General features: G+C 37.7%; 1 protein-coding gene across 1 annotated transcript in view; it reads left to right on the forward strand.

Moving 5' to 3' along the window:
- GAS2 (growth arrest specific 2) overlaps window positions 1-16,628 on the forward strand; it is an 86,665-nt gene that overhangs the window by 69,537 nt on the left and 500 nt on the right. The window lies entirely within an intron of this gene.

The raw sequence follows: 16,628 nt of genomic DNA on the forward strand, positions 1-16,628 counted from the left end.
ACAGACGTTCTTTTGCTGGGGCCGTCACTGCAGAGTGCTTTGTAGGATTTTTGTTTGAGTGTTGTTGTTGCAACCTCCTGTGTAAATTCCAAAGGCAATGTCATCTCACTATAGCGCAGATTGAAGGCGATACAGAGATGCTGCTACATTCAGCAGTGGACTTTATGGTTGTGAGAACTTCCCTTGGTACAGCAGCAAGCTTTTCATGGCGGATGTCTAAGCCCAGACACACAGCAAGATGGTATAAAAGTACTTCTGTGGTGTTTGTTACTTGTCACATAACTCAGTTTGTGGGAATCAAATATATGGATACAGGAAGAGAGAAATAATTTTTTTTCAAAAATCTCTTCAAACTAAAGGTAAGCCTGAATGGAAATTGAAAATAGGGACATGTCTTCCCTTTTGGGTACCAATGCTGGAAACAAGGGGTCTGTGTTCTAGCTTAAACCCAGAGACAAGATTTTCTTCTGTTTCCAATGATCAAACAGAAACAATGTCGGCTTTTCCGTTCTGGGAACATACAGTCTTTGTGGTCTCTGTCTCGCAGCTAAGATACGTGGCGTGTTGCCACTGGGCAGATCTCCTTTCTCCAGTCTATAAAACACCTCAAGCTATTGCGTTTCCTTTTGCTTAATTGATAGTGTCCAACCAGATGAGGATGGTCTAATACCAAATGAGCTCATAGTTTTCTGCAGTCTACCTAAAGTCAAGGTACTGGTTACGCTGATCAGTGCAGAAGACCTCTATAGTGTCAAATATGTTTTAGTTCTTCACAAAGATAAATCTGCAAACATAAAATACATGGCATTAATTTTCTTGTAATCTATTAAAGTGTCTGGAGATTTTCAGTTTCAGTTAGTTTTCATTACACAAACAAGTGGAAAAAGTTGTAACTATCCTTTGTTTGATCTTCACTTGTCCTGAACATATTTTTTTGTTCCTTTTTCTCATGCATTTAATTGATTGTGATGTTTGTCTGCCTCCTTGTGATTTTCTTTATAATTGCAATCCTGATGTGTTTGGTGGATTTGTTTTTGTGGGTGGTGGTTTTGTTTGGGTTTTTTTTGCACAGGCTGTGCAAAGCAATTGAATTGTGTTGTGACGGCTCTAGGCACGCCATTTTTTATTTCTCAGAAATGCATGAGTGGTGCCCTTGAGAGACTCATTAATGGACAGATGAGCATGATCCCATACTTTGTCATCATTTCTTCTTCGTGTAAGTGATAGCTGATGCTATCATACCTTCCTGTTGCTGACTACATTTTTAATCTTGTGACTCAGTCAGGCACTACACTATCCTAAAAGTGACTTCATTTTATGCGTGGCTTTTTGCTACTCCAGGCAACAAGGTTTTCTGTTTTAAGTAATGTTAATTTGTAGCATGGGATGCACAACTATGAAAAGTAGCTGTTTCACTAAAGAAGGGATGAAAATAAAATGGTTAGAACCAGATCCAGCTGTAAAAAATATTGCAATTTGAGAATTCTGAATAAATTATTCTGTCGTATGTCTGTCTGTTTAAAGGTTAGGACAGAGTGATGATGTGTTTGCAAATCTTTGGTTTGCAGTATAAGAAAGTGGGGTGGTTCTGTTTTATGACTTGATTAACATCGTAAGTTCTGGTTTTATTCTGCAGTGAAGTCTGCAGGACCTAACCAAGATCAGGTATCTCATGTTAGACTTTGTAAAAACTCATATTAAAAGCTGATTCTGTTAGGTTTTCAGATGATCACGTTAGACAAAGTGGAAGAGTAGTGAAAGAAAAAAGAATGGAATTAATTTCTCAAGATCATGGAGAAGGTCACTCATACAAGCTGGAGTAGTGGCCAATAGTGCATCCGCTTCTTGATCCATCCTGTCTCACTGACCTGCTTGGACCTGACGTCTGTAGAAGCTCAGAAAGTCCACTAGGAAAAGTGTTTAGAAGCACCAGTTGTTGGGGTTATGCTTTAATGTTGGGGTTTGTGGCTAGGGTTTTTTCTTCAAAAGTATTATGACTTTGGACTTCATGTGTTAAACTGAAATACTAACAACTAACTTGAGGATGTTGCTCTACCTATCTCAACTGATATTAATTTTGAATGTTGGGTAAACCAAAATAGCTTAAACATAATTTTAAAATTTATGGGTTATGATTTTTTACCACTAAGGGAGCTGGCAGCATCTTGATTTCAACAGGAGGCAAAAGATGGGCATGTCGTTTTTCAACACAACATGGTTTCAGCTGGCAGAAAGTCCGGACACGCAAGCAGGAAAGGATTGAGGGGACCAGAATTATAGGGAGCAGTGTGAACTGCCTTTAGATGCTGATGGTTTTAAGCAGCTTCTAGTGAATCAAAGCCCATGTGAAATGCAGTTCAAACTCCTACTATTTGAGGTAGGGTAAGAGATTTCACCTTCTGGCTCTGAGCAATTTGTGTTCATGAACACTTTATATCAGTATCTCTGTGTGATAGGAAGAATACAATTACAGATACCAAAAGCTTTATTTCATCAAAAATATTTTCAGCTACTTTACTCAAATGTTTTTCTTCTCAAGGACTTTCTGATTTCCACACTGATTGTCGTATGCTTTAAGTGGTATGAATGACTCCTGATAATGAAATTTCCCTTATTTTTCCTTTATGCTTGTGAGAAATTGCATTCAACTTGGTTGCTTTTCTGTACTCAGGGTAAGCTCCCACTGCAACACTGCTTCTGAAAGCATCCTTTTAGGTTTACTGTCCATAGAGATCAGAGTGGCTCTGTGACATTTAATCCTATCTTGTCCACTCAGGAAAATAGTGGTTTGGGGAAAATTGCCTACAGACAGTTTTGTGACAAATGTTACACAGATCACAACTGCAGGAAAGTTATTGCTGGGTCTGGTGTACTGGTATCCTTGAGGATATGGATGCACAGTGAAGGAAGCATATTCAACATTTTAACTTCAGCTTCTTCATTTATCTTGCATACACTTGAAATTGCGTTTGAAGTGATTTGGGATATTAAAAAGAAAAAATCCAGGCAGAGTTAGGCAAACCTACAGGTGGCTGCAGTTGCATGCATGTGATAAGAAATACCGATCTGTGCAAGAGTTATGTCCATATCACTTACCACGTGTGAATCACTTCCATAGGCAGGCAGTGAGAAGAATTCTGTAGATGAAGGTAGGGGTTTTTTATTTGGTTGTGGGAAATATTTTCTTTTATTTGACTATTTGGAGGCTGTTATTCAGGAAATTAGGAGAGACAGAATGAGTCTTGAGAAAATAGCTAGAAAACAGATGGCACTTTAGGGTTCAAAAGAACATTTTCATGTACTTCTGCAATGCTATAACACGAGCTTGTTCACATGCAACCCACGCACATTTGCATGGTGAAATCCTAGATTTGCAGAATTCAGTGGCAAAATCTAAATGGATGATCACTCTGTGCACGAATACACTCTGTAAATAACTTAATAGCCTTAAAGGAATGTAAATTAGGAGAATGTTGATAGTCTGGGTAAAATTAATTCCTTTTGTGCTTAAAGAGGTTTCTGATTTAAATTTGTGCATTGTTTATAAGTGGAACTTTTATTTTTATTTCTCATTAGGTTTTGCCTCTCTAACTCATTCTGAGTAGCATCTCACTGCTCCAATGTATGATTTCAGTGGTATTCCTTGTGGGGTAAAACTAACTTAACTTTAGAAAGTGAGACAGAATTGTCCCCTTAGCTGTTTGTTTTAAAGAGAGACTTTCCAAGGCTCAAAACATTAATAGAAACAACTGTATTCAATTAAGAATTTTTTTTATTATTATTCAAAGATGAGAGTAAAGCCTTTTTCTTCTTTTTAAACAATCACTTATAGATTTATTTTGGTAGCCGCATGCTTAGGTTTTTGAAATGCCTTTTCTGTAAGACAATCTTCCCTTCCCCCATTATTTGATCTTAGTACATCTGGTTTTCTATGTCTCCATCCAGAGACAGCATTTGCCAGTTCATGCTTTCTCTTTCACTTAACCTCATAAACGGTCTGATTTTTTTTTCTATATTTAATCTATTTGCCATATCATCTCTTCTGCTGAGCATTGCATAAACTATTTCTTACAAGTCACTGCTGTAGCTAGAAGCAGCTAGATTTCTGTTAAATATCCCACATTTCAGTCGATACGGAATAACTGCTTTGTGGCTGGCCCACACAGAAATGTCTAGGGGGGGAAGCAACAAGAAAGTGTCACCCTCGTTGCCCTCATAGCTAACCAGGTGCAGGGTCTCACCCAAAGGGTTTGAAACGCACAGTCCCTTTGCCTACTAATACCATTCTGAACAGGACTCCTGTATCTAATTAATTTTCCTCGACATTATTCCTCCTTGTCTGAGAAACAAAGCCTCTACTTGTCAGAAATTCGCTTGTCTCTTAATGAAAAACAAGCGTGTTTACTTCTGTCTGCATCTGAGTCATTTCTCACACACAAAGTGCTCGCCTACGCAGGATGCTTTTTGCAAACAGCAAACGGGGTCTAGTGTTAATTAGACACCAAACGTGTACTATTCCCAAATTCTATAAAATTGTGTCAGACAGAAACTAAAAGTAAGGTTTGAGGGCAAGTTTAATCAAGAGTGAGAATCCCAACTGTCCATCATGCTATTTGTATCAGTACACACTCAAAGATGTATCTGGATTTCAGTAACTTAGGCAGGGATACTTTGAGTAATTATTTCAATGAGTCTGCTGTATTCTGAAAACAGATATAAAGACTTTTGTTTCATTAAGTGCAACGTTTATGCTACAGCCAGTACTTTAATTTGATCTCCCCAGTGCTTTCCCTTTGTAAAAATGTTTATGCAACTTTGCCTTTTCCTAAACCCCCCAGAAGTCGATAGGCTGTTGACCTTAAGGTGTCTGTGCCACGCAGGATTTACGTGGCTGTGGTTTCACCCTCTAAGCTAATTCCCGGCTTCTTCAGGTATGTGAAAAGTGGCTAAACTCCTGTTCTGTTACAATCTGGAGCTTTGCAAATGAGACTGGCTCCTGCATGTGTATTCAATCCAGAGCTGAACCAGTAAACAGGCAATTTTCTTCATTAGTTTCCATCCACGTGCATTAGTGTTTTATGCCATTATACCAAGCATATTCACTTCATCTCTTGCCAAGAACAAATAGAGGGAGGAGGTTGCATTTTTGCAACATGAAAGGGGAAGAATTCCAGTTTCCTCACTTGATTATTTCTTTTGCAGAAGGAGAGATGTTATTTCGTAGGTTCTAAGTATCTTTAATGGTAGAATGACTGCGGAAATGCTGCTGCTCAAGCTGGGACCTCTGCACTAATCAACTAATTGTTCCTTAATGCCTCAGGCTTAATGAGATCTTTCCATTCACTTCACTGTGCAAATGGAACTTTCTTCTTTCCTGTCTCATTCCTATAACATTCTCAGTTCCTCTGACACTGCCTTCCATGTGTATCTTTGTATGTATCTCAGGTCCTGATGTCAGGTATCATGTGCAATTCTCTTGATCATTGCTCCATAGTTTCAGTCTCTACCATTTCTTCAGACAACTGGGTGTCAGCTAAAAATGACCTCTATGCTAGATCCCATAATTTATGGGACAGTGTTGTCAGTCTTAGTTGTCCTGAGATCTCCCTCTCCATCCTTCAGTGTTCCATGTCTCACATCAATTCAGGGTTTCAATGTGCTGCTTGATTCTTGCTTACTGTTAGATGTTTGCTGAAAAGAATCCTTCTTTCCCCTGACTCTTAAGTATTGCTGTCTCTAATGTTTCAGTGGATGTTTCTGGGTCACCCATTTGTTACCATCTCACTCATCCTCACATCCTGGAACACCCTGTTTTCTACTCTCCTATTCTGTCACCACCCTGCTGTTAATGTACTTCCAAATAAATCCACAATTGCTGATCTTTATTGTTACTCATGTATGCTGTTGGATTAGATTTGTAGGAGCATTGTTTTTTGGCAATTGCTGTTGCCCCTTTAGGGAGGCTGTGTGCTGTTCTAGTATGAGCTTCTGCTGAAATATCAAATGGAAAAATCTTCTGGCTCATCATGCCTGGCACCAGTGTAAACATGCCATTTGCCTGTTCTCTGACTGCTTTTAAATGGAGGTCATGGTCATAGTTATCCTCCGTTATTTCCCTTGGATTATATGAAGCTTTAGTCATTTAACATCCTATTCTTTCTGTTTTCTTAGACAGTCTGTGTCTTCATGCTCAAATATTTGCTTCCTGGCTTCTTTCAGACTTTTATAAACTACCCACTTTGAGCCGCTGTTTGTTCTAAACCAGGATGTAACTAAGAAGCCATCTCAACTTTCCACACGCGTACCTCAACTGGGAGAGAGCTCTAGGAACAATTTATAAACCCTTTCCCCTTGGAATTGGGTTTCTAACCTGATTACATGCTAGTTTGATGAGCTTGTGACTAAGTCTAAATGAATTTTTGTTTTTGTTTTATATTGCTGCACTGCTTGGTGAGAAGGATTTGCCTCCTGCATCAACAATAACAGAGAAGCAGGATTTAGCTCTATGTAAGGGTGAAAGGCAGAGACTTGATATACTTGTTCACACTGTCCCCAGATTTTTAAAGGGTTATATAAGTTCCACTGCCTTCTTGTTAGGGGAAATTTACACTCATGTGAATTTTATGTCCCTTAAGCAGTGTTAGAGCATTTTCACTTTCTTCAGCAGGTGACCAGGTAGTATAGGTCATACTGAAAAGGTATGTTAATATATGAAGCCTTTGGGTTTAAGCTACAACAGTCTGATTCCAGTCGAATCACTAGACACTTATTTTTGTGCCTCTCTGTCTTCAGCAGGATACAAACATCTTGAGTTCCCAGTCACATCATCAGCCCTGTGCTGAAAATGTGACATTTTATAACTGTGTTTCATAAACACTGTACAGAAAGAATTTCGACTGATAAGGTAGTTTAACAACTTGGGTAAGTATTGGAAAAATAAATTGAAAAGTTGTGAGGTGAAAATCTCAAATGAGGTCCGAAGATCCTTTAGCAGGAACTTGCAAATGGAATAAAGAAGGTTTGAAAAGAAACTGAGTCCCAAGAGGCAAGGGTGTTCTCATTTCAGGTCAGCTTTACTTGCTTTCCTTTTGCTTAAGTTTTTCACGGAAAGGAGAGTTTTTGCAAGTGGAAGCAGTTGCTTAATGGATAGTAATGTCAGTGCAGAAAAAGGAGAAATGAATGTGTGAGCAAAATGACTGACTGATCAATTAAGTAAGGATGAGTTGGGTGAAAGCAATTCACTTCATATTCTAAAAGAAGAGAACTCTCCACAGTGTGATTTAGTGAAGTAAAAAAGTTGATGATGTTATGCATCTTTTGATAGAAATATCTGTGAGGTGTAAAGGAGAATGAGAGGGCTGCTTCATAAGGAGCAGATTTAATTAACAAAGGACATGGTGGGTATGATTTAAAGCCCTTATCCTTGGGGCATTTTCAGAAAAGAAAAAAAAAAGCTTATTTTAGCAAAAGGATCAGGTTCAGATTTCAGAAAAACATGTCCCAAAATACATTTTGAAGAATTGGATAAATTCCCATTGACTTCAGTAGGATCTGGATCAGTCACTTAATGAAAATGTTGTGTGACTGGTCTCATTCAGTTTTATTAGATTTCATTATAATTCTTCTGAGACCTCTTGGTGCGCATGTTAGTTAATCTGGTAGGAGACCAGGCGCTAACGTACATAGCTCACATGGATTATTTTAATATCCATGTTTGAGTATTTTGACGCTTGCAAGCATTGTGCTGTAAGTACTGTTAGTGAGCCTTCTGGTTTTGTGGCAGAGTCATAATGCTTCATCATGTTTCAAACACCTCTCCCTTTGCTGCTTGAAGATTGGCGTTTTCATGTCGATGCAGAACACTCTTAAGTGCACTTCTGTTATCACAATAAAAACCCTATGAGCAAGGGAGGACACAGAAAGACATGCAGTCATATAATTTAGTACCTGTAATGCCCACCTTTGCCACACAGTATTGAAGAATGAAAATCAGATACAACTCTGGTTTCCAAAACTTCTCAGTCAAACTGGCAAAGGCCTAAACTGGCAGCATCATTTTGAGGAATAAGTGTCCAGGCTAGCCAAGCCTCTAACCTTTTTGCTAACATCATCAAAAAGAAGATGTGATTTACAATTGGGGAACGGCTCTCAGCTTTGAGACCACCAGCTATTATGTACACCCACAAAGAATTATGTGTTTCAGGTCAGATTTGAATAAGCAAAGAAGTAAGAAAATCTCCATATACTGTTACCCAAATTCACTTACACTCTTTGCCAAGTTTTCAATTTATTAATTCCCAGTTTAATCCTTTCTTAAAAAAAAAAAAAAATCCCTTAATCAGAGAGGAACATCAATTTCATTGATGTTAAACTTTTTTTCTTATTGGAACTCATTTTCTTTTGGCTTTTTATTCAATCCCAAATGGAAACAGATACGAAGTCCTACTAATTTTGGAGAAGGAAAAGGAAACAAAAGTGTATCTGTTATTGAGTAGGCTTCCAAAGTTTGGACAGTGGATCTTCACTTTGTTTATATATTTAAACTTTTCCATTTCTACTTTACTGCAAAATCTGTTTATAGTTTTAAGTGTGAAAAAATACTTATTTAATGTAATACTATACTACAATAAAAATATATTATAATAAAAATTATAGTACATAATAATATATTGTATATTAATACTTATAAGCTGCTATCACTTTACAAATGCTGAAGAATTTCCACAATGCTTTTGCGGCTCAACTATGTAACAGAAAACTGACAAACATCTGGGCAGGAAAGACAATTTAATGAAAACACAGTTATAATATAATTCAAAATCAAACATTTTTCTTTGCATAAATAGTGACTGTTAGAGGTGTCTGTTGATTGCCAACTAAACCTTATGAGTCTCTCATTATGTCTTAACTTATTTGAACATAGGTGACTTTTTTAAAAAACTAAGTCTCGCTATTAATGTGAGTCTGATATATGTATCTGAAGCGTTTGGAGTTGAGTTTGGTAAATGGTACCAAAATATGTCATTGTACCCTTAATCCTTATTTGTGATGTGATGATGTCTTTGGGCAGCAGGCACAGATCAGGGATCCTGCCATATATACAGTGAAAAATAGTGTTTGTCTTAAAGATGTCACTGTATGTAATATATTGCACCACTAACATACCTTCTTTTATCTTTGGCACTCTAATACAGTAACAGTTCTTGCCTAGGAGAAAGTATGGAAATCAGTACTTGGCTCAGAAAGGCTCACTTACTAAATTCTAACTTCAAAAGAGAGAAAGATAAGCTTAAAACCACTGTCTTCATGGCTGACCTCATAAATGAATGTCCTGTCTGTAGAGAGACAAGTCTATAGTCACTTTGATGAATTTTATTTCACTGAGTGAAATGATAGCCAAATTTTGAAAAGGAGAAGAGCAGATACTTACACCTGCTATTTCCTGTTTCATACTTCCCACAGTCAAATTGGTTTTTGGGTATTTACATGTGCAAATGATTATTTAGATGCCTTTTGTATTTGCTTACACAATGTCTGCATTTTCTTTTAATCTGAAACAAACTTTGGAAAAATGACTCAATGAATTATAGGAGAACTCAGGTCTATATTTCGTGTAAGGCCTTGTCTGTATATGCTTTGAAGACTCTATGGGTGTGAGCCTTTATGGCTGCCTCACCTGGAAAACCTATCAGGCTTCACTGTATCAGCAGCCACTGAAAATAATTTCAGCTGGAACTACACTGATATAATTTTTTGTATCGCCTATTTAAGTCAGTACTTCTTTCAGTTCTGCCCACCCTGTATGCCGGTCAAGAGATTTGGAGAATATAAGTGTGGTGGTGTTGATGAAGTGGTTGGGACCTTTATTAGGTTCTATGTGAAAACTGAGCTCCTTGTTCAGTGAGAAATATCACTTGCCACAAAGCAATAAAGGTTTTTCTGCCCTCAAAAATCGGGTTTCTGATGAATGCCTCCATTCTGATTTATTTTCCACCATTAATAATTACTATAAAATCAGGAATGTTTGCATTTGATTTGTTTCAGGAATACAGACTTGAACCAATGAAGTTTATAAATCATTTATAAAGTATCATTCCATCCATTCTTTGTTTGTACAACATAAGTGTAAGAGATTGTTTCAATAAACGGTGTGGATACCTGTTAATGTTTGGCACAGCCCAAGATAGAATGTTAAAATATTTTTTTTTTATGATTCAGAAAGTGTTTAAATTATAAAACCAACTCTAGCACAGCTAGAAATATTGCGACGAGCAATTAGTGTGTGCTCTTGACATCTTTTTTTTCAAGCTGAGCTTTTTTGTAATGCTTTTTCCAGCTAAGTGACATTCATTTAGTATGATTTACTACATATAAATCCCTGAAAATGAAAGGGAGATGTTAATCCAGCGAGCTGTCTGTTTTCCATGTCATTATCATGGTGTCTGCAGAGAGGGGAAGTGCGGGCTCCTTTCTTGGGGTTTTAGAACAACAACATAGAAACTCAGTGGAGGTCCCTAAACAAATCCATATGTAATGACTGGAGTGATACAACTTGCATCATTTAGACATAATCCAAAACAGTTTTGTATAATCCTATATCAAGAACAGGGCTAGGCAAAATGTGACTTAATGAGAGATGACAAGGGAAAATGAGGAGTGCATTTTTCCCCGTTTTCAGGTGGGGAAAGATTTTTTTTTTTCCTTAATACAATCAGATCATAGGATAATTCAGGTTGGAAGAGACAAATATGCTGTTGCCTGTCAAAATACACATTAATATACTGCAAGTAGATTACTTCAGTGGATGAATAATAATATCTGGAATTAGCTACATAATTTGCACTTTTTCAGATTTGCAGAGTTGAGGTTTAGTTTGAATTCCTTAGATGTACGTTTAGGCATATAAGTGAGTTCCTAAAAATCTAAAATAAGCTTTATGTTTTATTAGACTCAAACTTTTCTCTAACAAGACAACACACAAATTCAATGACAAAAGGAGAATGAAAGCCAAGAAAAAGAATAGTTGGAGGGAAGTTTTCTAGCTTTCCAATGAGAAGCTGATTTTCTTCTATATGCTCTTGGGAATTGCTCCCATGATCCCTATGTCCATAACAGCAAACTCTATGTATGTAGTAGTAGTAGTAGTAAGGTCTCTTACAAATGTATGCTACAATGGCTGTAAACTTTTAAAAATAGGAATGTATCTAAATCTAACCTGACTGGTCTTCAAATCTGGTGGTACTCCAGGATTTTGCTATAAATTTTACAATGAACTCTGGAGATGAAGTTGCATAGTCTCTGCTAACAAGGTATTTTTAATGTCTGTAGTTGTGGCTTGCAGTAATTAATCAGGAGCCTGTTACACATTCTTGATGGTGTTTTCAGGTCACTGAATTCTCCGGGAAGTAGAGAAACTCCATATAGCAACAGTTAAATCCAAATTTCTGAAAATTCACTTCCTCATTTCAATCTATATAGAAGACTTGGTGTAAATGCCTACTACTGCCTACTACTGCATTTACCGCACAGGCATGTACTGGAAATGAGTCAGCTGTCAATATGATAACATTAATGGTTATGGAAATATGAGGTTGCTAAACATTACTATTAAGTACTGCTAATCCATGATCCACAGGGAAGCACTCCTGCAATTTTTGTTTTGTCCAAGGCCCTTTCACTTGCTCATGTCAAGTCTTTTCAAAACTTCCTAACTCCAATCTGCTACTGGCTTGCCCTGTCAGAGGCCAGCCACTCTCAGCATGAGCTGCACTTTTGCATTGTTCCTCTCAATTTATTTTTTTATCAAACTCATTCTCAGAGCAATTGTCAGACCTTTTTCAGACCAATAGTCAGGGCCCATTCAGCTCTCCTCAGTGTCCTCTTCTTGGCCAGCCCCCAGCCATCTCCTGTTTGAAGGGAGTATTAGCATTACCTCTTAATCTGAACTTTTCTATGTTTTGGTGACTGCCAGGAATATTGAACTGATATCATCGGAGCTTCTGTGAAGGCATACAGCTAGACAGGCTTCTCTGCAAGTTGCCACAACGTGGCACAACCAATGTGTGCTACAAGTCTTTCACAGCGCCCCACTAGGATAGACCTGGCTCCACATGAAATGATAGATGTGAGAATTTTGAGTGGCTGCCTTCAAGAGGACCTAGGTAACTGCTAAGCATTGGAATTCCTGGGGACTTGAGGACTAATTTTGCTGGCTTTAGAGCTTTACAATTAAAAGTTTTTGCCATGAGAAGGAATAAAATTTTGACACTTGGTGACATGAGCCTTTTTCTCTGAAGCAATAATGTCTCCAGTCCTCAAATAATACTTTTTCCTCTTCCATATAGATATGCACACCAAATTCGAAGAAGACTTAACTTTCTGTTAGCCACACGCACAACCACAGTCTGCAAGTTCTCTTCTAACATCATTTGTTCAGGCCAGAACTAGGAAGATGCAGAGGGAGACTGTGGTCTCTTGTATGGAAGAAATGTCCTACTCCATGAAAATGTCCACATGAGTTATGCCTTGTGGAATAATTCGTCATTACTTGACAACACCATATTCTAGATACAGGCTCAGAGACTCGCTGGGGAAGGCTAGTAGCCTAGATCTGGGTCCTATTCCTAGTCCAAGTTTTGTACCCTGCTTTCACCTTCTTTTGACTAAGAATGCTAAGTGAAAAATACTGAGAAAGCCTTTTTTGTTGCATAGACAGGAAGGTAGGTCATTGATGTAAACAGTACAGACAATCTGGAGCAAAAGGATTCCTAAGTAGCATCAGCTGGGATCGCAGCAAAATCATAAAGTAGAGATGCCATGTCTGAGTGTACTCTGTGTGTGTATACCCTGCAGTGATGGTGGAGAGATGTTCTAGCTTGTGTGGGTAGTGATCTTACACAGTAATGCAGATTAGTCTTAACAACACTGAGATTTTTCTTAGTGTTGGCCTTTGATGTCTCTGTGGTCAATGTGAAAATATATTGATCTAGAAGCCCATTTCATGATGTAGTTCTGAACACCTCTCAAAGAAGGTCCCCTAAATGCTAAAGATGAGAAACAAGGTTTATATCTACTGATAACAATGAGTTGAAGTGACTCATATTCAGTAAAAATTAATTGAAAAGTGTTTGATTCTTCTCATTTACGTTTCACTTTTGGCGTGCAAAATTTTCTTTGCACAACCACTGGTGTGATGCACTGCGTTATTTTGCCAAACATCTTTGGATTTTGTAGTCAATTGTTTCTGAAGTTGGCCTAAAATCACACCAGCTAACTCTAGGCTATGATTTGCTTTAGGTTGCTGCGTTTGGCTTCCAGACCCCAGCCCCAGTTCCTTTAGAGTCAGTAGGATTCTTTCTGTTGGCTTTTGCAGGACTTGGATCAGGTCCAGAGTAATTCCTCCCCTCACTTCCCCTCCCCTCCCTGAAATATTCTTGAAGTTATAATATAACCTGAAGAATAATAATATTGGGCCAGATTTTTCAGTCCCAATAAAACAGACTAGATTTTTTTCAAATCAGTAAAACTATGCTCATTTGCATGAGCTCAAGTACCTTTACATACAGCTACTATCTCTTTGATAAGTTATAAAGTGCTCTCGACTTTTTTATATGAAAACCAGACCCATTTAGACTATATTTCATTTTGATGCCAAAGTCCTATGCAATGACAGCTTAGTTCTCCTGAATTTTGTTGACTGTTTTTCATGATATCTCTCGATACAGCCTTAACGCATACCAAAACAATCTGTAATTTCTCCCTCTGTGATGCTATTGTCTGGTCATCTGCTTTCTCATATGTTTGCTTCACCATAGATCCAACCGTTCTGACTTAAACACAGATTCTGGAGGGAACAGCTTTAGTGACAGCCTTGCTTCAGACACAACAGAAATAATGAAGATTTACAGCAATCGTAAACATATGTTTATTTTACAGAAAGGGTTTTCTCAGTTTCAATTGGCTGGATAGCAGTGTGAAAACACATGTATGTCATGAATTTATTTACATTGATAAGTAACTAATAAACTTTACTGTAGGATCCAACTTTTTCTTTCTCAGCGATCTCATGCAATGGGAAAGCTGAATTGAACAATCATAAAATCTCTAAGTTTTATCTTTTCATCTTCAGCTGAACTATGTTGGGCAGGAAACTGCTTTTTTGGTTAGAAAGTAGAGCAAGAGTTTTTTTGGTGCTTTTTTTTTTTTTGTGAGAAATCCTTTATACTTCTGTGAAACTGGAGCAATTTTGAAGCTAGCAGAATCATTCTGGATTTGTGCTGGTGTTACTAAAATCAAAATATGGCCGTAGGAGTAAAATGGTGCTTTTGTGGCACAGCACAGCATGAACAATGACTATATTTAGAGTGTAGGAAAACCCAGTCTCTATAGAAAGCAACCATTCAATGAATTTTATAGTCGTATAATAATACAAAGAGGAAAAAAAAAAAAAAGGGAAAGACAGAAGATGTACATTTAACCTGAGCATCAGGAAATAACATACCAGCAGTAGGTTTTATTTGTCTGCACAGTAGTCCCTAAGGGAAATTGAACCAAATATACTTTTTGCAAACTTTCCATTCCTAACTCTTAATCAAAAGTCCATATTACTAGCTGCTCTTGGAATGTGAACTCCCCATGACAATACGTGGAAGCTGAAATTCAGCAACAGTTAGCGCCTTCCCACAGTAGCATCACTTCTTGTAGTGGGTTTAAAAGGCTTTTATGTGAGAAGTTTTTAGGGTGTTTCTCAAATGCGTTTTAGATATTCAAAGAGGAGAAAGTTGCTAAATAAAATTCTGTAGACTCTTTTGTCTCAAAGCTGGGTAACCATTTGAACTGCTGTTTTCAAACTTGATGGAAAAACCATTTGCTTCGTTCATGATATATTGTCCAGACTAAAGACTTGATTCAAGTCTCATCCCGCTGAAGGCTGATCATACCATTGTCAGTTCAAAATGAAGTCTTGAAACTAAAATACGAAGCTGGAGAGGCAAAGAGAAAAAGAGTGATTGGCAAAGATGTGAGTCTGATTCTGCTTTCATATCTCGTGTAACTCTAGAGGAAAACCTCACTTGTGAATAGCTATTGCAGAGGCTAGTGCTCCTACAACCCAGAGCAACAGCACAGACAGTCTTGGTAGCTGGGAGATGCTAATTAAACAAAGTACTTGAGCGTGCTTTCCTTAGGATGGATCAGAAGTAACTATTTTTCCATATCTGTAAAGCTGAATTGACTTCCCACTGTGTCTGTGTTTCACATGAAAATGCAGAAGCAAGAATAATTATTTCCCTGGCATTGAAATGTTTTAAATGAAAACTTTCAAACAGGATTTCATCTGCAGCTGCTTATTCAAATGAAGAGTTTGATTCCTTGTAAACTTACCATGATTTTCAAACTTTAGAAAGTTGTACAGCTTTCCATGCTTTCTTCTCTCCAGATGAATCTGTCTCCTCATGTAACAGAAGTCAAATAACATATTTCTAGGCTGAGGTGGTGTGTTTTTTGGTTGGTGTGGGGTTTTTTTGTTGGGGTTTTTTTTTTAAGAGTTACATTTTTGCCTTTTATTATCTGTGATTTTGTTTGAGTGGGAATTTTTCATGTTTTGTTGTCTACGCTACGTGTACTAATCTGAATTGTGCTATGTTACAAAAGGCTTATGTGCCACATGAGCCTCAACTGCAAATACTATCAGCCCTGGAGGGAGTTTTGGATACGTAGAAGAGCTCATATACACATCATGGCTGTAAATCCAAATGCCATTACCCAGACTATGCTAAGCACCTTCTGGCATGCCTTTTACAGGGCCAACTTTTAATTTCTGGCACTACGGCTGAATAATGTTTAGCATTTCATAAGATGTTCTAACAGTTTTTCAATGCGTGATTTATGATGTGGCTTCTACAGAATACGCTGCTTCATGATACCTCCTTGGTATTTATGTGACTGTTCCGTGTGGAGAATCGGAGGAGAGAAATTAATGAAATTGCCAACTGAACTCACAGGTGCCGACAGGGGAGAAGTTACGTTGGTACTTGGTGAAAAATTTTATTTGAGTTTAGGCAGAAAATGAGTGTGGATCTGGAGGATACACATTAGAGACAGGTACCTAAATTGGCAGTTAGATACCCCTCCCAACCTGAAATTGCTTTGTAGGTCAAGCCCCAGTGTTCTTGGAATAAGACAGCAAGCGTAAGCAGCACTGAGTTTTCCTGCTAGTAAGAGCTTCGAGACTTTTATTTGCTTTCACAACTCAGCATAAATTCAGGTATCTCCAAACAGTTCCAGATACATTATTTCTCATGTCCCTCATTAGATTAATTACAATATTAGACTATTTTAGTTAGAATGTATGTCAGCAATACTACATCGTTAAACTAAACGGTACTTCATTTTCTTAAATAATTATTTTAGGAGATAGAGGTGATTGTTTTGGTTGGTTGTCCTTCTCTACTCCTTTTCTATAGATCTCTATCCAATAGAGACAAGCCAGTTTCAAGACATATAAAACGGTGTCTTTACTAACAAATTTTAAAAAAACTAATCTAAAACCCAGTCATGTTCCCTGATGTGTTTATACTAAACCCATGAAGAACAACATCACTCAGTGCTACAGGACTCGAAGAACATGT

The sequence above is a fragment of the Tauraco erythrolophus genome, chromosome 6 (assembly GCF_009769465.1).
Source record: "Tauraco erythrolophus isolate bTauEry1 chromosome 6, bTauEry1.pri, whole genome shotgun sequence".
Lineage (NCBI taxonomy): Eukaryota > Metazoa > Chordata > Aves > Musophagiformes > Musophagidae > Tauraco > Tauraco erythrolophus.